Here is a 24,163-nt window from a genome sequence, read left to right on the forward strand (position 1 = left end):
TATAACATCACATCATTCCTGTTCCTAGTAATTTCCTTCATTTCTTGAATTGGAAGAAATTCAGATCCCTTCTTCAACTGAGATAGATGTCATTTCATTTTTCTTGAGCTTTTTAAAAGTTCACTTTTTAAGAATTTGAGTCAGTTTCTATAACCGAAAAGTAGGGAGAAAAGCTGGGGAACAGTTGAACCAGATGAACCCTAAAGCATCTTCCAGCTCTAAATCTATGATCCTACAATCTGCCCTCTGGTTTACCTCTCTGCTTCTGATTCCACAGTCTATGGAGCTTATAACAGTTGACCCATATTTAATTGAACTTTCCTTCAGAAGATCATGGTACAATGGAAAGAAGATTGGATTTAGAATCAGAGGGCCAGATTTGTGTCTAGTGTTATTATTTACTCTATTACCTTTTTTGCAATACTTGATTCTCAGCATGTCACAAGCTCTGTAGAGTTCATTATCTTCATCTTACAGTTGTTCTAGATGAGGGAGCCTCTATGGTTCTTTCCATCTCCATATCTATGATCCCATTCCCTCCAAAGAATTCTAGACAGGTAATAGACCCACCACATATTGCTTATTGCTTATTGCCAACATGCCTCTGGGCAAAGGCCTTATCTTCATTTTTCTTTCATGTTGAAATCTGGAACTTTTTCCTTCAAAGAAAAATTTCACTAGCCCAGTTACAGGAAGAATTATGTGAACAATATAGACTAACACATCGTAGGCAATTTAACAGCTCTATACGGTAAATACTTTATAGTTTCCTATTATTTCTGATATATGGGCTTTCATTTTTATCTCTGTTATGTATCGGGTATAGTTTATATGTTATTTGTGCCTAACTTTGACATATGGAGGAAGGTACCTAATGAATATTTTATGATAATTAATATACTACAAAAGAAAGATGACCAAAAGACCAGAATTCAGAAAATTAATGCTATGTTAAATTCATATTCATTTTGACAATTCATCCTCTCCCGTCATATTTGCATTCTAGCCATGCTTTAAAACCACACCAATAAAACAAAACTCACAAATTGGTGAAATCACCAAACAAAAAGTTTGGTGGATTGCTAAATATTGACTGAAAACCTAAACTATGCTATCTCAGTCTCTCTCTTTTAGATAATTCTTCAGAATATAAAATAAAAAAATCATCATCATCATCAGTAGTAGTAATAATAATGGTGAGAGTTTTTCTGTGGTTTTAACAGAAATATCCCAAGTGTTCATAACTTGGTAGTGCAGTTAAGTAATGATTTTATTTTTCAGGTCTAAAAAGATTGGACAATACCATGAAAGTTGACGATCTTAATATAAGAATGACTTTAAGCATGCAGTCAAATTAAAAAAAAATTTTTTTCACTTATCAGATGATCTTTGGTTTATATGTTTTTTTTGTTTTGTTTTGTTTTTTTTGGTCACTACATTTGATCTTGTTATTTGTATTACCTCCACAAGTCAATGGAAAGATAGTGAATATAAGTCTATAAGGAGAAGAAGAAAAAAGGAGAAATGACAAAATCCTAAAAGGAAATGCTGAAATGGAGCATTAAAAACTACATTATGAACTTTGAGCATTAATGAGAAACAAAAAAAACTTGAAGTGTGATTTCCTGAGTAGTAAACAATTTAATTTAACTGGAAAACACCAAAGCATTTCAATTCTGATCTGCTTTTCATGATGTTTTTCATGGACCAAGGATCTTTCCCTAGTGTGACCTGCATGGTCCCAACTCAGATGTTTTGGAGGAATTGCCATATATATAATTTTGGATATTTACCTCAGACATTTTTTGATTTTTTTTATAATATTATCCCTTGTATTCATTTTTCCAAATTATCCCCCCTCCCTCCACTCCCTCCCCCCGATGACAGGCAATCCCATACATTTTATATGTGTTACAATATAACCTAGATACAATATATGTGTGTAAATACCATTTTCTTGTTGCACATTAAGTATTAGATTCCGAAGATATAAGTAACCTGGGTAGATAGACAGTAGTGCTAACAATTTACATTCACTTCCCAGTGTTCCTTCTCTGGGTGTAGTTATTTCTGTCCATCATTGATCAACTGGAAGTGAGTTGGATCTTCTTTATGTTGAAGATATCCACTTCCATCAGAATACCTCTTCATACAGCATTGAAGTGTACAGCGATCTTCTGGTTCTGTTAATTTCACTCAGCATCAGTTGATGTAAGTCTCTCCAAGGCTCTCTGTATTCCTCCTGCTGGTCATTTCTTACAGAGCAATAATATTCCATAACCTTCATATACCATAATTCACACAACCAATTCTCCAATTGATCAGTAATTAAATCCTCCTTCTATTTGGACTGATAACCTTTCAGATTAAAGTTAGAGTCTATTATTGGAAGACCAAATAAAAAATTATTTAGGACAATACCCAGTATATTTTTAATAAAAAGACAAAATCCATTGAAAGAATTGGGTATGTTTAACTTGGTGAAGAGAAGAGGAAATTATCATTATATGATATCTCTTCCAATATTTGAAGAACTATCATTTGCAAGAGGGATTGTATTTACTTTGTTTAGACAATAAGGCAAAAGAAGAAGCAATGGGTATAAATTGTTGAGAAGCAGATTTGAGCTTGATATTAGAGCTGTCCAAAAGATAAATGGGTTTCATTCAAGAGGCAATGAGCACTCCCTTACTAGAATTTTGCAAGCAAAGATTATTTGTGCATGTAGTGATATGATCTTGTTCAAATCAGTTCAAAAGTTGTTCAAATTAGTCAAATTAAACTAGATGGTCTTGAGGTCCCTACATTACAGCAAGCTTGTGATCCATACTAGTTTGATTTCTTAACCCAGGTAAATGTCCAGTTTCTGTTGCTATATTGCAACCTGGGGGTACAATTTGGTACCTAATTTCAATCATTCATTATAGCTCTTTCCCAAAGCTCATGTATGAGGCAGACCAATCAGTTATTCAACAAAGCACTTTTTACAAGTCGCTTGATGCTGTTTGCCTCAGTTGGTCATCTGTAAAATGAGTTGGAGAAGGAAATAGCAAACTGCTCCAGCATTTTTGCCAAGAACACTATTGAAATAACTAAACACAAACTGTGATAGTCACTGTGCTAAATGTCACTGAGGAAAGAACACAACTTATTTTTCAGTCATTTTAGTCATGTCCTACTCTTTGTAACCCCATCTGGGGTTTTTTCAGCAGAGATATTGAAATGTTTCGTCACTTTCTTCTCCAGCTCATTTTAAAGATAAGAAAACAGAGGCAAACTTGTCCATGGTCACATAAATTTTAATGAAAGACAGTCTAGGGGGCGGAGCCAAGATGGTGGAGAAGAAACACACGACTCAGTGAACGTCCTCACTCCCTCACAACCAATTAGATAAATTAAGTCTCAGAATTAGCTCAGGACTGATAGATACCACAAGGACTGGAAGCACGACTTACCAGCTGAAGAGAATCTGGAGTTTCAACAGGAAAGGTCAGTTCTCAGGGGAGGAATAAGAGAGACCAGCAGAGACGGTGGGGTAGGGGCACACTGCGCCCATTGCGCTGGGAAGGGCTCTGGGATCAGAGAAGCCACTGAGGTAAAGGAATCTGGCACAGGCTGTTAGCTCTTCTCTGCGAATTATTTAGCAGTTCAGAAGAGAAAGCCAAAATATTTTAAAACTCAGATTAGATTTTCCCCGATCCTGGGGGTGACTCAGCAGAGACTCGGCACCAGGGGGTGTGGCCTCAGCTACCACCTGAGAATAGTTAAGAGATTGACAAGTGGGTGGATACGGCCCAAGGCAACACACGCTGCCTAGTTTAGCTGGAGGGAGTGGAACTCAGCTCCAGGAAGTCCCAGAGAAGCGGAACCTTTGAACTAGGGACCACGGTTTCTGGCAGACACTTCCAGTTTGAGCACAGGGGCTTTTCAAGTCACCTGCTGCAAACATCCACTCCCCACCCGGACACATAGGCTGGGCTTCTTGCTGTCTTCACTATTCTACGCCCTCTAAGCACAGTAGTGCTAATCACCTCTGAGGCACTTCCAGGGAGGGGGTGGGGAACTCTCTCCCAGAGCTCTCTCTTAGCTCAGGCACAGGAGCCGCTGCATCCATCCTGTCTGGGAGGAAGCTGGTAAAGAAATAAATAAATAATTTCCTACCCCAGGGACAGACCCCAAAAGATTTTTTAAGTATGAGCAAAAAAGCTAGAAAAACCATAGATTCCTTCTATACAGAGAAAGAGCGGGTATCCAACCCCGAGGAAGTTAACAGCAGAGAGTCAGCAGATAACAACCTAAAGGGGAACGATCCCTGCCCCCCATCACATAACTCTCTCCTAGAAGAATCTCTTAAAAAATTGAGGGAGATCGAAGAAAAATGGGGAAAGGAAAGGGAAGCGATGATAGAGAATAAGAACGTCCTGAAATTGGAGTTGGAAAAAATAAAGAATTCACAGGAGATGCAGGGAAACAAAATTTATGAATTAGAAAAGGTTAAAAAAACACAGGAAAGTAGGATTTCTGAATTGGAAAAGATAAAAAAGTCTCAAGAAAATAGAATTTCTGAATTGGAAAAAGAAAATAATTCTCAAAAAAAAAAAAATTAGGGAAATGGAAAAAAATTCAAGAGAGCAAAATAATTCCTTTAAAAACGAAATTGGGCATTTAAAAAAAGAACTAAAAACTGTGAAAGAAGAAAATAACTCCTTAAAAGTCAGGATGGAACAAATAGAAATGAATGATTCACAGAGAACCTAAGAATCAGTCAAACAAAACAAAAAAAAAATGAGAAGCTGGAGAACAACGTCAAATACTTACTGGGAAAATCTATAGACCTGGAAAATAGATCTAGGAGAGATAATCTGCGGATTATTGGACTTCCAGAAAACTATGACCAAAAAAAGAGCCTAGATTCTATTTTACAGGAAATTATCAAAGAGAACTGTCCAGAGATAATAGAAACAGAAGGGAAAGTAGATGTGGAAAGAATTCATCGAACTCCTTCTGAAATAGACCCTAAAAAAAGAACACCACGGAATATAGTGGCTAAGCTGCAGAATTACCACACAAAGGAGAAAATCCTGCAAGCAGCTAGAAAAAAACAATTTAAATACCAAGGTGCCACAATAAGGATCACACAAGATCTGGCTGCCTCCACATTAAAAGACAGAAGGGCCTGGAACCTGATATTCCGTAAGGCAAAAGATCAAGGACTGCAACCAAGAATGAACTACCCAGCTAAGTTTAGCATCTTTTTCCATGGAAGAAGATGGTCATTCAATGAAACAGAGGAATTCTATATGTTTCTAAGAAAAAAACCAGACTTAAACAAAAAATTTGATCTACATCCACAAGACTGAAGAGAAACAGAAAAAGGTACACAGAACCCTTGAGAACTGTAACTCTGTTGTGGGTATATAGAAAGTACACATGGATAATTTGATTTTACTGATATAAAAGAAAAAAAGGGGGGTGTAGTAAAGGGAAGGAGGTCGGTTCAGAAAAGGGGGAAGGAGTGATAAAAAGAGGGAAACTTCATCCAGGGAAGAGGCATAGAAAATACACAATATCTGAGGGAACTTAGTGAGGGGGAGAATCATTGTGTGAATCTTACTCTCATCAGGAGAGGCTCAAAGAGTAAATAATTAACATATTTGTTTTTCAGAGAATTTTCTCTCACCTCATTAAAAGGAGGGAGAGGAAAAGGGAAAAGGAAAAGGAGAATAAGAGAAGGGACTTGGAGGGAGGGGGGAGGGATCCTAAAAAAAAAAAAAAGAGGGAGGGTTGCGCGTCACAAGGGGGGTCTGTAAATTAAATATCGGGGAGGGGGATCAGGGGGGTCAAGGGAAAAAAGCATAATCTGGGGATAATACGATGGCAGGAAATACAGAATTAGTAATTTTAACTGTAAATATAAATGGGATGAACGATCCCATCAAACGGAGACGGATACCAGATTGGATCAAAAAGCAGAACCCTACAATATGTTGCCTACAGGAAACACACTTAAAGCAGGGAGATATATATATAGAGAGAGTAAAGGTAAAAGGTTGGAGCAGAATCTATTACGCTTCAGGTAAAGCCAAAAAAGCAGGGGTAGATATCCTTATCTCAGATCAAGCAAAAGCCGAAGATGATCTAATTAAAAGTTATAAGGAAGGAAACTATATCCTGCTGAAAGGTAGCATAAATAATGAAGCCATATCGATACTAAACATATATGCACCAAGTGGTATAGCATCTAACTTTCTAAAGGAAAAGTTAAGAGAACTGCAAGAAGAAATAGACAGTAAAACTATAATAGTGGGAGATCTCAACCTTGCACTCTCAGATTTAGACAAATCAAACCACAAAACAAACAAGAAAGAAATTAAAAAAGTAAATAGAATATTAGAAAAACTAGGTATGACAGACCTTTGGAGAAAACTGAATGGCAATAGAAAGGAATATACTTTCTTCTCAGCAGTTCATGGATCCTATACAAAAATTGACCATATATTAGGACATAAAGATCTCAAAATTAAATGTAGGAAGGCAGAAATAATAAATGCCTTCTTCTCAGATCACAATGCAATAAAAGCTACATTCAGTAAAAAGTTAGAGGTAAATAGACCAAAAAGTAATTAGAAACTGAATAATCTCATCTTAAAGAATGACTGGGTGAAAGAGCAAATTATAGAAACAATTAACAATTTCACCCAAGATAATGACAATGATGAGACATCATATCAAAATCTTTGGGATGCAGCTAAAGCAGTAATAAGGGGAAATTTTATATCTTTAGAGGCTTATTTGAAGAAAATTGAGAAAGAGAAGATTAACGAATTGGGCTTACAACTTAAAAGGCTAGAAAAAGACCAAATTATAAACCCCCAACCAAAAATTAAGCTTGAAATACAAAAATTAAAAGGAGAAATCAATAAAATTGAAAGTAAAAAAACTATTGAATTAATAAATAAAACCAAGAGTTGGTTTTATGAAAAAGCCAATAAAATAGATAAACCTTTGGTAAATTTGATGAAAAAAAAGAAAGAGGAAAATCAAATTGATAGTCTTACAAATGAAAAGGGGGATCTTTCCACCAATGAAGAGGAAATTAGAGAAATAATAAGGAGTTATTTGCCCAACTTTATGCCAATAAATTTGATAACTGAAGTGAAATGGATGACTTCCTCCAAAAATATAGGCTCCCTAGATTAACAGAGGAGGAGATAAATTGCTTAAATAGTCCCATTTCAGAAAAAGAAATAGAACAAGCTATTAATCAACTCCCCAGGAAAAAATCCCCAGGGCCAGATGGATTCACATGTGAATTCTACCAAACATTTAAAGAACAATTAGCCCCAATGTTATATAAATTATTTGAAAAAATAGGGGATGAAGGAGTCGTACCAAACTCCTTTTATGACACAGACATGGTACTGATACCTAAACCAGGTAGATCGAAAACTGAGAAAGAAAATTATAGACCAATCTCCTTAATGAATATTGATGCTAAAATCTTAAATAAGATATTAGCAAAAAGACTTCAGAAAATCATCTCCAAGATAATACACTATGATCAAGTAGGATTTATTCCAGGAATGCAGGGCTGGTTTAATATTAGGAAAACTATTAATATAATTGACCATATTAATAATCAAATTAATAAGAACCATATGATCATCTCAATAGATGCAGAAAAAGCATTTGACAAAATCCAACATCCATTCCTACTAAAAACTCTTGAGAGTATAGGAATAAATGGACTATTCCTTAGAATAATTAGGAGCATATATTTAAGACCTTCAGTAAGCATAATATGCAATAGAAATAAACTGCAACCTTTCCCAGTAAGATCAGGAGTGAAACAAGGTTGCCCACTATCACCATTACTATTCAATATAGTACTAGAAACGCTAGCCTCGGCAATAAGAGCCGAGAAAGAGATTCAAGGAATTAGAGTAGGAAATGAGGAAATTAAACTATCACTTTTTGCAGATGACATGATGGTATACTTAGAGAACCCCAAAGACTCTGCTAAAAAGCTACTAGAAATAATTCAAAAATTCAGCAAAGTGGCAGGATACAAAATAAATCCACATAAATCGTCGGCATTTTTATATATCACTAACAAAATGCAACAGCAAGAGATACAAAGAGAAATTCCATTCCAAACAAATGTTGAGAGTATAAAATATTTGGGAATCCATCTACCAAAGAAAAGTCAGGAATTATATGAGAAAAATTACAAAACACTTGCCACAAAAATAAAATCAGATTTAAATAATTGGAAAGACATTCAGTGCTCTTGGATAGGCCGAGCGAATATAATAAAGATGACAATACTCCCCAAACTAATCTATTTATTTAGTGCTATACCAATCAGACTCCCAAGAAACTATTTCAATGACCTAGAAAAAATAACAACAAAATTCATATGGAAGAATAAAAGGTCGAGAATTGCAAGGGAACTAATGAAAAAAAAACAACTCAGAGGAAGGTGATCTAAGTGTACCTGATCTAAAGCTCTATTATATAGCAGCAGTCACCAAAACCATTTGGTATTGGCTAAGAAATAGACCGGTAGATCAGTGGAACAGATTAGATACAAAGGACAAAAAAGGGTACATCTATAGCAATCTAATCTTTGACAAACCCAAAGATTCCAACATTAGGGATAAAAATTCATTATTCGGAAAAAACTGTTGGGAAAACTGGAAATTAGTATGGCAGAAATTAGATATGGATCCACACTTAACACCATATACTAAGATAAGATCAAAATGGATCCATGATTTAGGCATAAAGAGGGAGATAATAAATAGATTAGAGGAACAGAGGATAATCTACCTCTCAGACTTGTGGAGGAGGAAGGAATTTATGACCAGAGGAGAACTAGAGATCATTATTGATCACAAAATAGAAGATTTTGATTACATCAAACTAAAAAGTTTCTGTACAAATAATACTAATGCAAACAAGATTAGAAGGGAAGTAACAAATTGGGAAAATATTTTTAAAAACAAAGGTTCTGACAAAGGTCTCATTTCCAAAATATATAGAGAACTGACCATAATTTATAAGAAACCGAACCATTCTCCAATTGATAAATGGTCAAAGGATATGAACAGACAATTCTCAGAGGGAGAAATTGAAACTATATCCACTCACATGAAAGAGTGTTCCAAATCACTACTGATCAGAGAAATGCAAATTAAGACCACTCTGAGATACCACTACACACCTGTCAGATTGGCTAAGATGACAGGAACAAATAATGATAAATGTTGGAGGGGATGTGGGGAAATTGGGACACTAATACATTGCTGGTGGAGTTGCGAAAGAATCCAGCCATTCTGGAGAGCAATCTGGAATTATGCCCAAAAAGTTATCAAACTGTGCATTCCCTTTGACCCAGCAGCGCTATTACTGGGCTTATATCCCAAAGAAATACTAAAGAGCGGAAAGAGTCATATATGTGCCAAAATGTTTGTGGCAGCTCTTTTTGTTGTAGCTAGAAACTGGAAGATGAATGGATGTCCATCAGTTGGAGAATGGTTGGGTAAATTGTGGTATATGAAGGTTATGGAATATTATTGCTCTGTAAGAAATGACCAGCAGGAGGAATACAGAGAGGCCTGGAGAGACTTAAATCAACTGATGCTGAATGAAATGAGCAGAACCAGAAGATCACTGTACACTTCAACAACAATACTGTATGAGGATGTATTCTGATGGAAGTGGAAATCTTCAACATAAAGAAGATCCAACTCACTTCCAGTTGATCAATGATGGACAGAGGTAGCTACACCCAGAGAAGAAACACTGGGAAGTGAATGTAAATTGTTAGCACTGATATCTGTCTGCCCAGGTTGCATGTACCTTCGGATTCTAATGTTTGTTGTGCAACAAGAAAATGATATTCACACACATGTATTGTACCTAGACTATATTGTAACACATGTAAAATGTATGGGATTGCCTGTCATCGGGGGGAGGGAGGGGGGGTAATTTGGAAAAATGAATACAAAAATAAAAAAAAAAAAAAGAAAGACAGTCTATAGGGAAGCAGCAGCTGGATGGTGCAGTGGATAGAGTATAGACCCTAGAGTCAGGAACACCTGAGTTCAAATCCAGACACAGACACCTCCATGACCCTGCAAAAGTGACAATTTTGTTTGCCTGTTACATCATCTATAAAATGAGTTGGAGAAGAAAAGGGAAACCATTCCAGTATCTTTAGCAAGAAAACCCCAACGGGGGTCAATGAAGATGACTACATTAAAAAAAAAAAAAACATTAGCAAGGGTTGGAAGAGGGAAATGTCTTCATAGTATGTAGATTAAATATTAAAGGAAGCCAGGACAACCAAGAAGTGGAAGAGGTGAAGAAGAGCACTTTGGGTATGAAGAACTGCAAATGAAAAAGCATGAAGTTGGGAGAATGGAGAATCCTACAAGAAATAGCCAATAAGCTAATGTATTTAGAGATTTTAAGAAGAGGAATAAACTGTTAGCTTAGAAAAACTAGAAGGAGCCAGAGGAATTTATATTTGATCTTGAAAGTAATAGGAAGCCACCAGAATTCTTTGAACACAAACGAGACATGGTCAGGCTTAGACTTTAGAAAAACCATCCTAGTGCAGTGGCAAAGTAACCAGAATAAAGAGGATGGGAAAAATGGTGGGTATTCCTTCCATCCACAATTTCATTTTCAAGTGATATTGTCTCCTCTGGTATCACAAGACCAAGAATCCTGCCTCAGTCTGTTAGTCAAAACTAATAGCTTGTCAGTATCTATGGCAATGTAACAGATCAGAGTAAGACGAAGAAGACTTTGAGGTTGACTCAGAGAACTTGTTAATTTTCCCATTTTTCATTTTCTAGTCACTTTTCTGTTTCCTGTTTCATCCCCAACTGAAATTTCATTAGTGAAAAATCAGCTTTGAAGATGCCCTTAAAAAACTTTGAACAGCACAGTTATACTGTAAGTGAAGTTTAGTGCCAAGCAATGCAAGGCTTTGTGAAAAATTTGCACTCAAGGGGAGTTATATTGCTGTTGTTCAGTCATTTCAATCACATTTAACTCTTTGTGACTCCATTTGGGATTTTCTTAGCAAAGATATGTTTTTCAATTCCTTCTACCACTGTGAATTGAAAAATCATCCCACCATGTGCACAAGTGTTCTTTGCTCACACATTTCTAGTTAGAGGGTTCCTGTTAGCTCTTGAATGAAGCCCATCCAACTTTTGGGCACTTCTAATTATTCTCCAACAGTCATGAAGTCTGCTGAAGCAGGCTCTATGAGACTCTAAGAGTTTGGTCAGACATCAATAACAACAATTTATTTACTCCATCTCAGGATATTGCCAATCATCTTGACTTTTGACCTGCCACTGAACATTATGACTCTGGAAGGGAGAGATGAACAACTTTGCACAACTCTGGCTTCCTTAAATTTAATTCACCCATGAGTCAAAATAATCACCTTATGATGTCTCTGGTCCTCTTAAACATAAAGGGCAGACAACAACAATTTTTATAAAGTTGTTACGAAGTTATAACAGTTATAAAGTGAACCTCTTAGATTAGGACCAAAGCAAACAAGTCATCCAAGTCTCTGAGAGTTTTAAACAGATTGATGAGAGTTCCACTGCAGTAGTTGAGGATTTAAGACTTAAGAGACCTGCTGAATCTTCACACCAGCAAGAAGAAGAAATTAATTTCCTTCTGTTCCCCCCCCCTCCATCAGCCAGGTCATCAGAAAGAATGCATCCAGGAACAGAGACAGATATAGATGCAGAAACTCAATTATCTGAGGGAGGAGACAGGTTAAACAGAATAGCCCCTTGAGGTAGAATGGCAGGACTGCTAAGAAAGAAGCAGCCTCTGAGAACCTAACCAGAAAAGACTTTATACTCAGAGAGAATTATGTGTTGTTATTGTTATTGTTGTTCAGTCATTTGAACAGAATAAATATGTAAAAAGAAAATTACAAGCTAGCTAAGGAGTGTTAGGATTACAAGGTGATAACTCAGGTTGTCTAAACAATTCTCTAGCTCAGAATTCACACCTTTAGTTCTGGCCTTTAGGGGGAGTTTACACCTTTGAACTTTTGAGAAGGAGTTTACATATTTAAAGGAGTTTACACCTTTAAAAGGAATTCTGAAAAGTTTACACAACCTTTAAAAGGAGCAAGTTCATTGGTTGAAGAATTTTCTCACAAGCTCTGTTGAGTTCTTACTACAATTTCTGCTAGGATAAAAGAGGAGGGCAGGAGGGCAAGGAGTTAGTCTAGTCTGGGACAGAGTTGAGATGGCAGACTGGAAGAATAACTTAGAGACGACCGGACCTTCACAATTCGGTGCCCAAACAGGGACAGACACCCTACCTCCATTGAAGTCCTCTGGTGACCAAGAGATTAGGTGAGTATTCTAATAAACAAATAAGGAACATACCTTGTTAAGGGCTAAACCAGCAATCTCTTATAGCTGAAATGGGGCAGATGTTAGCTAAAGGCATTCCCTCGACCTCAGCCAACTCAGCCCCACCCCAACCAGGAGTGGTGCTATAGAGAGTTTAATTAAGATAATTGAGGAGCACAGTCTACTTGTAACCTGAGTACAGATTGCTAAACTCTTGAGCACATTAAAACACGTGTCTCCTTGGTTCTTAGAGAAAGAAAAACTAAATGTAGATAACTGGAAGCTAGTGGGACTTCAATTGAAAGAATTTCACACAAAAAAAATGGGTCTCATTCAATTTCCGAAGAGGTATTTTATATATACAACGTAGTTCAATTAGCCTTAAACTATCAAGCAAGTTGTAGGAGAAAGAGAAGTTATAAAAATGGAAAAATCAAGATCTTGCCCAAGGGCAAGGGGATTTAAATGAGGAATTAGAGTGTGATGACTCTGATTCTCTTGAAGAAGCTTCAGCCCCACCTAGAGAGCAGATTATTGACAGGCCCACATGAACTCCACCTTCAGGGATGGAGGAAGAAGGAGGAGGGGAAGAGGCAGAAACACAAACAGAATCACCTGTGAAGCAGCCTATGACAAGATTAGAAAAAGCACTAAGAGAGAAGGACAAGATATAAGTGATTTTATACATGCATATCCTGTGATTGAAGGGATTGACTCTGTAGATCAAAAAAGGAGAAGATATACACCTTTAAATTTGAATAAAATTAAAGATTTGAAAAAAGGTTGTACCCTTTATGGGGCTACATCAACTTATGTTAAAATGTTACTAGATAGTTTGTCTTATGAAGTCCTAACCCTGAATGATTGGAAATCCATAGCAAGGACATGTCTAGATCCTAGACAAAACTTATTGTGACTTGAGGAGTTTCATGAATTATGTGAGATCCAAGTCAGATGCAATTTGGAAACAGGAGTTAACACACAATTCACTTTTGAGCAATTAGCTGGTGAAGATCAGTATGGAGAGAATTCAGAACAGATTAATTATCCCATAGCAGTGTATGAGCAATTGCTAAGGCTGCAATAAAAGCTTGGGGTTTCCTCCCTGGGCAGAAAGATCGGGGAGAGGCTTTCACTAAAATAGAGCAAGGTCCCAATGAACCTTTTGCAGATTTTGTGGTACGTCTGCAAACTGCTGTCAAAAGAACTACTGGAGAAAATGCAGCTACAGAAATAATGACCAGACATCTGGGTAAGGAAAATGCCAATGAGATTTGCAAGAGAATTATATGGGGACTAGACAAAGATGCTTCTTTAGAGGAGATCATAAGACACTGTGCTACAGTAGGAACAAATGCTTTTTATACCTAGAATATGATGAACATGGAAAGACAGGGTCCCTCCTGGCAAGGGACTTCTAGAGAAACTCGGCAGTGTTTTCAATGTAGAAAAATTGGACATCTAAGAGCTCAGTGTAGATATGGAGATAGAGTGAGAAGACAGGATGAGAGAAGACTTAAAACCCCATGTCCAAAATGTCACAAGGGCTTCCACTGGGCCTCCAAATGTAGACTGTTCCAGGGAAATGAGAGGCAAAGCCCAGCTCCAAGGTATCAATCAAAAAATAGGTGGGGCATGATGGCAGCTAGGATTACACCCAAAGAGCCTTTAGAAGGTCAGGACTCTGATTTGATCAACCAGCAGAAAAGCAATCATATGGCAGAAAGTGATTACCCAATAAGTCAGCCAAAAAGCAATCAGATAGCAGAAATGGATTACATTTGGAAAGAATACAGGCCTTTTAAACCAACAGGGCTGTGTCCAATGCAAACAGCTCCAATGTAATTGCCAGATGATGAGAAGAGATTTACAAAGTAGTAAATAGGAGGAAATTAGATAGGTTAACTGCCTGGGAGAGAGGGTTTGCTTGTATTTCTTCAGATGAAGAAGGAAACAGATGAGTGGCAACAAGCACCTGGAGAGAGACAGAAAAAGAGAAAAACCTCAAAACAAAGAAGAAGATCTAAGAAGCATCTGACACTGAAAGAGCATGGCTAATAAGACTGTTAAAGAACTTTAAAAACCAGCAGGAATCATTGGATTTCCTAACACAAGATGAGACTATTGGAGGACTTCAAAACTTGCAGGAATTATTGGATTTTTGGCACATGAACTAATGAACAATGGACTTATGGACATGAATAAATTCTCAATTTATGATTATTTGATCATGTTATTTGTTACATCACTTCTAGCATGTGTTATGTTAATATATGTTTATGTAATTATGTATAATACCTCCTATATTGATGGATTTATGTTTCAAGGCTATGATCACCCTATGTTCTAAATCAAAAGAAAGGGGGAGATTTTAGTTATCACCTTGTAATAACTCAGGTTGTCTAAACAATTCTCTAGCTCAGAATTCACACCTTTAGTTCTGGCCTTTAAAAGGAGTTTATACCTTTGAACGTCTGAGAAGGAGTTTACATATTTAAAGGCATTTATACCTTTAAAAGGAGTTCTGAAAAGGAGTTTACACTTACAGGGATAAGTTCCAGTTTGTCACCATTACATATAATGTTTACTGAAGGTTTTAAATATATGTTCATTATTATTTTAAGGAATAGTCCATTTATTCCTATACTCTCAACCGTTTTTAGTAGGAATGGATGTTGCTTTTTCTGCATCTATTGAGATGATCATATGTTTCTTATTAATTTGATTATTAATATGGTCAATTATACTAATAGTTTTCCTAATATTAAACCAGCCCTGCATTCCTGGTATAAATCCTATTTCATCATAGTGTATTATCCTGGGGATGATTTTCTGAAGTCTTTTTGCTAATATCTTATTTAAGATTTTAGCATCAATATTCATTAAGGAAATTGGTGTATAGTTTTCTTTCTCAGTTTTCGATCTGACCTGGTTTAGGTATCAGTACCATGTCTGTGTCATAAAAGGAATTTGGTAGGACTCCTTCAATCCCTATTTTTTCAAATAGTTTATATATCATTAGAGTTAGTTGTTCTTTAAATGTTTGGTAGAATTTACATGTGAATCCATCTGGTCCTGGGGATTTTTCCTTAGGGAGTTGGTTAATAGCTTGTTCTATTTCTTTTTCTGAGATGGGACTATTTAGACTACTTGCTTCTTCCTCTGTTAATCTGGGCAAGCTATATTTTTGAAGGTATTCTTCCATTTCATTTATCGAATTTATCGGCATAAAGTTGAGCAAAGTATCTCCTAACTATTGTTCTAATTTCCTCTGCATTAGTGGTGAGGTCACCCTTTTCATTTTCAAGACTAACAATTTGCTTTTTCTCTTTCCTTTTTAAAATCAGGTTTACTAAGGTTTTGTCTATTTTGTTGTTTTTTTCATAGAACTCTTAGTTTTATTAACTAATTCAATAGTTGTTTTTTTTTTACTTTCAATTTTATTAATCTCACCTTTTATTTTTTGAATTTCAAGTTTTGTGTTTGTCTGGGGGTTTTTAATTTGTTCCTTTTCTAGCAATTTTAGTTGTAAGCCCAATTCGTTGACCCTCTCTTTCTCTATTTTATGCAAGTAGGCCTGTAGAGATATAAAACTTCCCCTTATTACTGCTTTGGCTGTATCCCACACATTTTGGTATGATGTCTCATCATTGTCATTTTCTTGGGTGAAGTTATTAATTATGTCTATGATTTGCTGTTTTACCCAATCATTCTTTAGTATAAGATTATTTAGTTTCCAATTATTTTTTGGTCTATTTTCCCCTGGCTTTTTATTATATGTTATTTTGATTGCATTATGGTCTGAAAAGGATGCCTTTACTATTTCTGCCTTACTGCATTTGATTTTGAGGTTTTTATGCCCTAGTATATGATCAGTTTTTGTATAGGTTCCATGAACTGCTTGAGAAGAAAGTATATTCTTTTCTGTCTCCATTTAGCTTTCGCCAAAGATCTATCATATCAATTTTTTCTAGTATTCTATTTACCTCTTTGACTTCTTTCTTATTTATTTTGTGGTTTGATGTATCCAATTCTGAGAGTGCAAGATTGAGATCTCCCGCTATTATAGTTTTGCTATCTATTTCCTCTTGTAGCTCTCTTAATTTCTCTTTTAAGAATTTAGATGCTGCACCACTTGGTGCATACATGTTTAATATTGATACTGCTTCATTATTGATGCTGCCCTTTAGCAGGATATAATGCCCTTCCTTATCTCTTTTAATTAGATCAATTTTTGTTTTTGCTTGATCTGAGATGAGGATGGCTATTCCTGCTTTTTTGGTTTTGCCTGAAGCATAATAGATTCTGTTCCACCCTTTTACTTTTAGTTTGAATGTCTCACCCTGTTTCAGGTGTGTTTCCTGTAAACAATATATAGTAGGATTCTGACTTTTAATCCAGTCTGCTAACTGCTTCCTCTTTATGAGGCAGTTTGCCCCATTCACATTTATAGTTAGAAGAAATAATTCTATATTGCTTGATATCCTATTAACCCCTGCTTATGCTTATGCTTTTCCCTTTCCCTTCCCTCTTACCCCCCTACCCAGTATTAAGCTTGTGAACACCACTTGCTTTTCACAGCCCTCCTTTTTTAGGATCCCTCCCCCACCTTAAACATCCTCCCCTTATTTTACCCCTTTTCCTCAAAATTTCTGTATTCCCTTCCCCTTAGCTTACTCCTTCCCTTTCACTTTTCAATGAAGTAGAAGAAGTTTCACCATAAATCAAATATGTCTATTGATACACACTATGTTCATCTCCCTCCTTTCTTTCTCTCAGATATAATAGGTTACCTTTGCCTCTTCATGAGATATAGTACCACCACTTTACACTTTTTTATGATATAATTTCCTTTCCACCTCTAGTTTCTAAGACAAATTGTACATATGTTCTTTACATATTTTTTTGGCAGAAGTATAGTTCTCAAGATTTCTTTTTTACCTTTTTAGAAATCTCTTGAGTTCTGTATTTGAAGATCAAACCTTTTATGTAGGTCTGGTTTTTTCATTAAAAATAGATGGAATTCATTTATTTCGTTAAATGTCCATCTTCTTCCCTGGAAATGATGCTCATTCTTGCTGGGTAAGTTATTCTTGGCTGCATACCAAGTTCCTTAGCCTTTTGGAATATCATGTTCCAGGCCCTGCATTCTTTTAATGTGGACGCTGCAAGATCCTGGGTTATCCTTATTGTGGATCCTCCATATCTGAATTTCTTTGTTCTAGCAGCTTCCACTATATTTTCCTTTGTCTGATGGTTCTTGAACTTGGCCACTATATTTCTTGGCGTTTTGATTTTAAGATCCCTTTCAGTAGGTGATCGATGAATTTTTTCAATGTCTATTTTACCCTCTGTTTCCAGAACGTCTGGGCAGTTCTCTTTGATAATTTCCTCGAAAATGGTGTCCAAGCTCTTTTTTTCCTCACATTTTTCAGGGAGTCTGATTATTCTCAAATTGTCTCTCCTGGATCTGTTTTCCAGGTCTGTTGTCTTTCTAGTAAGGTACTTGACCTTCTTTTCAATTGTTTCATTTCTCTGGATTTGCTCGACTACCTCTTGGTTTCTCCTTGAGTCATTCATTTCTACTTGTTCCAGTCTAATTTTCAATGATGTATTTTCTTCACTCACTTTCTTTATATCTCTTTGTAATTGTCCAATTGAGTTTTTATCTTCTATGGAATTTTTTTTCCATTTTATCCATTTTATTTTTTAGAGAGCTGTTTTCTTTTTCCAGCTCACTAATCCTGTTTTCCTTGGAGTTGTTTACCTTTTCCAGCTCACTAATCTTGTTTCTCAATGATTTGATTTCTTTATCCACTCTGTCTTTGAATGCATGGGATGACTTCTCCAGGCTCTCTTGCCAAGCTTCCCTTTCCTATTCCCATTTCTCTTCCAGCTCTCTTGTGAGAGCCTTTTTGATTTCCTCTATGAGATTCTTTTGTATTGAGGAGCAGCTCATATCCCCCTTAGGGGAATCCTCTGGGGACAGTGTTTTAGTCTCCTCAGTGTTTGAAGTCTGCTCTCTCTCCATACAAAAGCTGTCCAAATGGTTAGAGCCCTTTTGAATTTTTTGTTCATTTTGTCAGAGCAGGAATCGAAGAAAACAAACTGACAAGAGAAACAATTGGTCTGTTTTGCAGAGGATGGGGCTGGATGGTATTAATGGGCTTCCTCTACAGACTGGAGGGGAGGGCAGCAGAGAGGCACTAACAGTACAGCAATGACTGTACTGAGTCTGCGCTCTGAGGCTCTGAGAACTCGCTGAGTCAGTCTAGGTGGGGGTTGGAGGTGGCCGGGTTCTGAGAGCTGCTGGCTTTCTGGGGTTTTAATCTTCACCTGTGGTGTTTACACCCTCTCTGCTGCTCCTGGCTTGCTGCCAAGATGGAGTATCCACACTGGGGAAAAAGTCTTTTCACAGAAATGGCAGAGATCGTACCCCTCCCCCTCTGGTCTGAGCTGTGTGAGCTGCCTGTCTCGCTCTGGCTTGCCTGCCCTCAATCTGTGCCCAGTCTGATTGACCCTCCCCCGAGCAAACACAGACCTTTTCTGGCAACTTTCAAGGATGTCTTCTCTTGGTGATTATCTGTGGATTTCTTTCTGGGTCAAGCATTAAGTCTGAGGCTTATCATGAAGTAAGTTCTGAGAGAAAACGAGGAGCTCAAGCAGCTGTCTGCCTCCACGCCGCCATCTTGGCAGGAAGTCTTGGTCTGATTTTTCTTGTGCAGCATGATAAAAGTGGAAATGTGTTTAGAAGAATTGCACATGTTTAACCAATATTAGATTACTTACTATCTAGGGGAGGGGGAAGGTAAGGAAGAAGGGAGAAAATTTTAGAACAAAGTTTTGCAAAAATAAATGTTGAAAACTACCTTCACATGTATTTTGAAGAATAAAAAGCTATTTCAAAAAATGCAAGAGCTCACTTGTTAAAGGATTTCCATGGGAGATACTTTTGCAAACCCAAGAATCTTTCTTTATAAAGTAGAGTATGAAAATAAACCGAGGTATTGAGTCATTATTATGAATGCATAGGTAGCAGATAAACAGAAAAAGAAGGTGAAGATCTTAGATCCAGAGGAAGAAATGAGCCACTGTATGTTTAAGTGTAATTTTGTTTAATTTTATCATACAAGAGTTTGCAGGTTCAAAGACTAAAAGTGGAAGAAACTTTAAAGAGCTCCTAACTTATGACTCATACATCCAGTATCACAGAGAAATGAGTTATTCAACTTCAGTGAATTGTCTAGAACTCAAACTTAGCCTTCCAAGTATTGTTTTCCTTGTTTCAAATATTTTCATTTCTCTTTCTAAAATGTGTTTTATACTGTTCTGTCTTCTTAAACAACACAAGACAAATGCTGAATGATTCAACAAGGAAATCAATTATTCTTTAGCAGCACTCTTAAGGGTTATAGGCCAAAACTGTTATAATTTTATTCCTGATTTTTAGGGATTTTGTGTCTCCTCATCACTAAACTTCAATTTGCTGTTTCTAATTTCCTATTGGCTGGAGAATGAGAAGTATTACCTCAGCTGATATAAAGGATCCCCAACCCTCAACAAAGTTGCAACAAGTTCAAGGTATACTTTTTTATTAAAGCTTTTGATTTTCAAAACATATGCATGGATAATTTTCAACATTCACTCTTGAAAAACCTTGTGTTGCAAATTTTTTCACTCCCTCTCTCCCCACCCCCTAGATGGCAAATAATCCACTATATGTTAAACAAGTATTTTAGTGTTTGATAAACTCAAAGACTCCAGCTTCTGGGATAAGAACTCACTATTTGACAAAAGTTCAGGGAAAATTGGAAAATAGTTTGGCAGAAACGAGGCATTGACCAATACCTAATACCCTCCATCAAGATAAGGTCAAAATAGACATAAAGGGTGACACTATAAGCAAATTAGGAGAATAAGGGATAGTCTCTCTCAGTTTTTTCTATACATATTTCCACTATTATCGTGTTGCACAAAAATTATCATCTCAAAAAAGGAAAAAAATGAGAAAAAAAAATGTAAGCAAACAGCAACAAAAAAGTGAAAATACTATATAGTGGTCCACACTCAGTTGCCACAGTCCTCTTTCTGGGTGCAGATGGCTTTCTTCATCATAAGATCATTGGAACTGGCCTGAATCATCTCCTTGTTGAGAAGAGCCATGTCCATCAGAGTTGATCTTCATATAAACTTGTTGTTGCCGTGTACAATGATTTCTTAGTTCTGTTCACTTCACTCAGCATCAGTTCATGTAAATCTCTCCAGGCCTCTCTGACATCACCCTGCATTATGTGACCTCAACCAATTTATTTAACATCTATGGGGCTCAGTGTTCCATCTATAAAATGATAGTGCTATATGAGGTAACATCTGAGATCCCTTATATTCTAAGATCAATAATTTTATGATTTAATGAGTTTTATACAGTGTATGAAATTTGAGAGGAAAGTTATAACTTAGTAGACCTTTCTTCTGTGTGCTTCAAATACTTTTATGATAAATACTGGCTTATGAACACCGAGTTAGCTCCCTGGATACCTTAGAATCAGCCAGAGTCAGGATAAGCAAAAGTCCTTGGTCTTTATTCTTGGTCTTTAGGGGTAAAAGTGAAGGGAAGGGACACAGGATTTCCCCGGCCTTCCTTCTCTTCCTCTACCATCAAAGTGACTCTGGTTTGTCTTACTCCACCCCTTAATCCTCCTATAATCATCTATAATGATCAAAAGATCAAGCCAGCACAGAATAGTGGGAAGGACCATTTTCCAAGCATAAATTAATAGAGTATTGTCCAATGGGTAAGTAGCCTTAAGTGCTCAGTTGTCTGACCCCAGTGCATCAACTCAGAGTTTCAGCCCTTTATATGTCCCTCTTTATTTTGTTTTAGAACACAAGTGGTTATACCATCCCTGGTTTTTCAGGGAGGTGAGAACCCCAAAAAGGAGGTGATCACCCCGCCCGACTTCTCAAGAAGGGAGATGAAAAGCACCAAAGGGAAGTGGGAAATCAAACCAGATATTGCTAGCAGGTTTCTGGGCTGAATGGTCTTGCTAGAAACAGGTATGCACAAACCCATCATATTACCCAAGCACATGGCAATAACGCACAGGCTATTAGTGATGACTCTCCCCACAGCCGGTGCCGGTTCAATGTGGTGTAACAAACATGAATTGTACATGCAAGTAGTGATATAACAAACATTATAAATCAACATGGTGTTGTAAAAGATTCCAGAAATCCTAGAAGGAGGGTATGTAAACAACAGTCACACATACACCTTCTTCAGCAGCCAAGAGCTAGTCCAAATGCAATCTGTTGTCCATTGCTTCACATGGCAGGGAATCCAATGATTCCTGCAGATTTTGAAGTACTGCAACAGTCTTATCATTTCTCAGAACCAAGCACAGGCTTCTGATTTTTGTTCTGTGTTCATCCCACTATACCATACATCATGCAAATTCTCTAGGTGGAGACATAAGAAATTGAGTATATATTCTTTATCTCCCCTTCAGTTTATGTCAGATTCTAGAAAGAATTATAAAGGAACACATTAACAAGTACATCACAGAGATGACTGCTAATTGAATTGGGGAAAAACATAATCAGGAAAAGAGTCACCAAAGAAATATTTATAAAGCTTAGCTAAAATAAAATAAAAATGATTGTTTTTTCCTCCAAGCTGAGTAGAGAATTACTTAATGATATATGGAGTCATTGAAAATTATTCTGAAAGGGACCAAAAGAATCAAACTGATAATATCATTAGCATAGTGCCTAACACATAGGTACTTAATATATGCTTGTTTCCTTTTCTCTTTTTTTCCCTTTTTTCTGTATGGATCATCCTAAGGAGTACTTGTGATACTTTCAGTTGCTAACTTTTTAATTTGTCACTGCTCTGCCTAGTCATATGATTAGATTCAGCCAAAATTTCTATTGCTTGAAAGTCTTAGTATTTAATTTGCCACTGTGGAGTTTTCTTTAATCATCAGACATCCAATAGTTCAACTTAAGTTTTAGTAGAAATGTGCTTTGTTTATACAGTTTCTTGCCCTTGTTTTATTATTAATTATTATACATTTATTTTTTTTTCTTTCAGGTGAAATTAAAGCACAAGGCTTGACAGGGCCTTTTAAAAAGGAGTTCTATTGAGCGTATTAAAGCAGAAGGCATATCTGTTCAACTCAAAGCACCATTAAGCAGCGATTGGGAATAATCATGTAATGATATCTACCAGACACCAAAACTTGCCAAAGGACTCCAAACGTTTTTCTCTTTTAAATAGTATTTTTTCCCAATTAAACATCAAGACAATTTTTAGCATGTCCCTTTTAGAAGATTTTAAATTCCAAATTTTTTCCTTTTCTCTGGTCCCCTCTTCCTAAAATGGTAGGCACTTTGATATAGATTATGCATGTGCTATCATGTAAAACATATTTCCATATTAGTCATAGTTGTAAAAGAAGAAATAAGAAATAATAAGAAGAAATGGATAAAATGGAAAAAAATTCCATAGAAGATAAAAACTCAATTGGACAATTACAAAGAGATATAAAAAAGTGAGTGAAGAAAATACATCATTGAAAATTAGACTGGAACAAGTAGAAATGAATGACTCAAGGAGAAACCAAGAGGGAGTCAAGCAAAACCAGAGAAATGAAACAATTGAAAAGACTGTCAAGTACCTTACCAGAAAGACAACAGACCTGGAAAACAGATCCAGGAGAGACAATTTGAGAATAATCGGACTCCCTGAAAAATGGGAGGAAAAAAAGAGCTTGGACACCATTTTCGAGGAAATTATCAAAGAGAACTGCCCAGACGTTTTGGAAACAGAGGGTAAAATAGACATTGAGAAAATTCATCGATCACCTACTGAAAGGGACCCTAAAATCAAAACGCCAAGAAATATAGTGGCCAAGTTCAAGAACCATCAGACAAAGGAAAAGATATTGGAAGCTGCTAGAAAAAAACAATTCAGATATGGAGGATCCACAATAAGGATAACACAGGATCTAGCAGCATCCACATTAAAAGAACGCAGGGCCTGGAACATGATATTCCGAAAGGCTAAGGAACTTGGTATGCAGCCAAGAATAACTTACCCAGCAAGAATGAGCATCGTTTTCCAGGGAAGAAGATGGACATTTAACGAAATAAATGAATTCCATCTATTTTTGATGAAAAAACCAGACCTACATAAGAGGTTTGATCTTCAAATACAGAACTCAAGAGACTTCTAAAAAAGGTAAAAAGAAATCTTGAGAACTATACTTCTGCCAAAAAAATATGTAAAGAACATATGTACAATTTGTCTTAGAAACTAGAGGTGGAAAGGAGATTATATCATAAAAAAGTATAAAGTGGTGGTACTACATCTCATGAAGAGGCAAAGGTAACCTATTATATCTGAGAGAAAGAAAGGAGGGAGATGAACATAGCATGTTTCAATAGACATATTCGATTTATGGTGAAACTTCTTCCACTTCATTGAAAAGTGAAAGGGAAGGAGTAAGCTAAGGGGAAGGGAATACAGTAATTTCGAGGAAAAGGGGTAAAATAAGGGGAGGATCTTTAAGGTGGGGGAGGGATCCTAAAAAGGGAGGGCTGTGAAAAGCAAGTGGTGTTTACCAGTTTAATACTGGATAGGAGGGTAAAAGGGAAGGAAAGGGGAAAAGCATAAGCAGGGGTTAATAGGATGGCAAGCAATATAGAATTAGTCCTTCTAACCATAAATGTGAATGGGGCAAACTGCCTCA

Source organism: Sminthopsis crassicaudata, chromosome 3, assembly GCF_048593235.1.
Source record: "Sminthopsis crassicaudata isolate SCR6 chromosome 3, ASM4859323v1, whole genome shotgun sequence".
Lineage (NCBI taxonomy): Eukaryota > Metazoa > Chordata > Mammalia > Dasyuromorphia > Dasyuridae > Sminthopsis > Sminthopsis crassicaudata.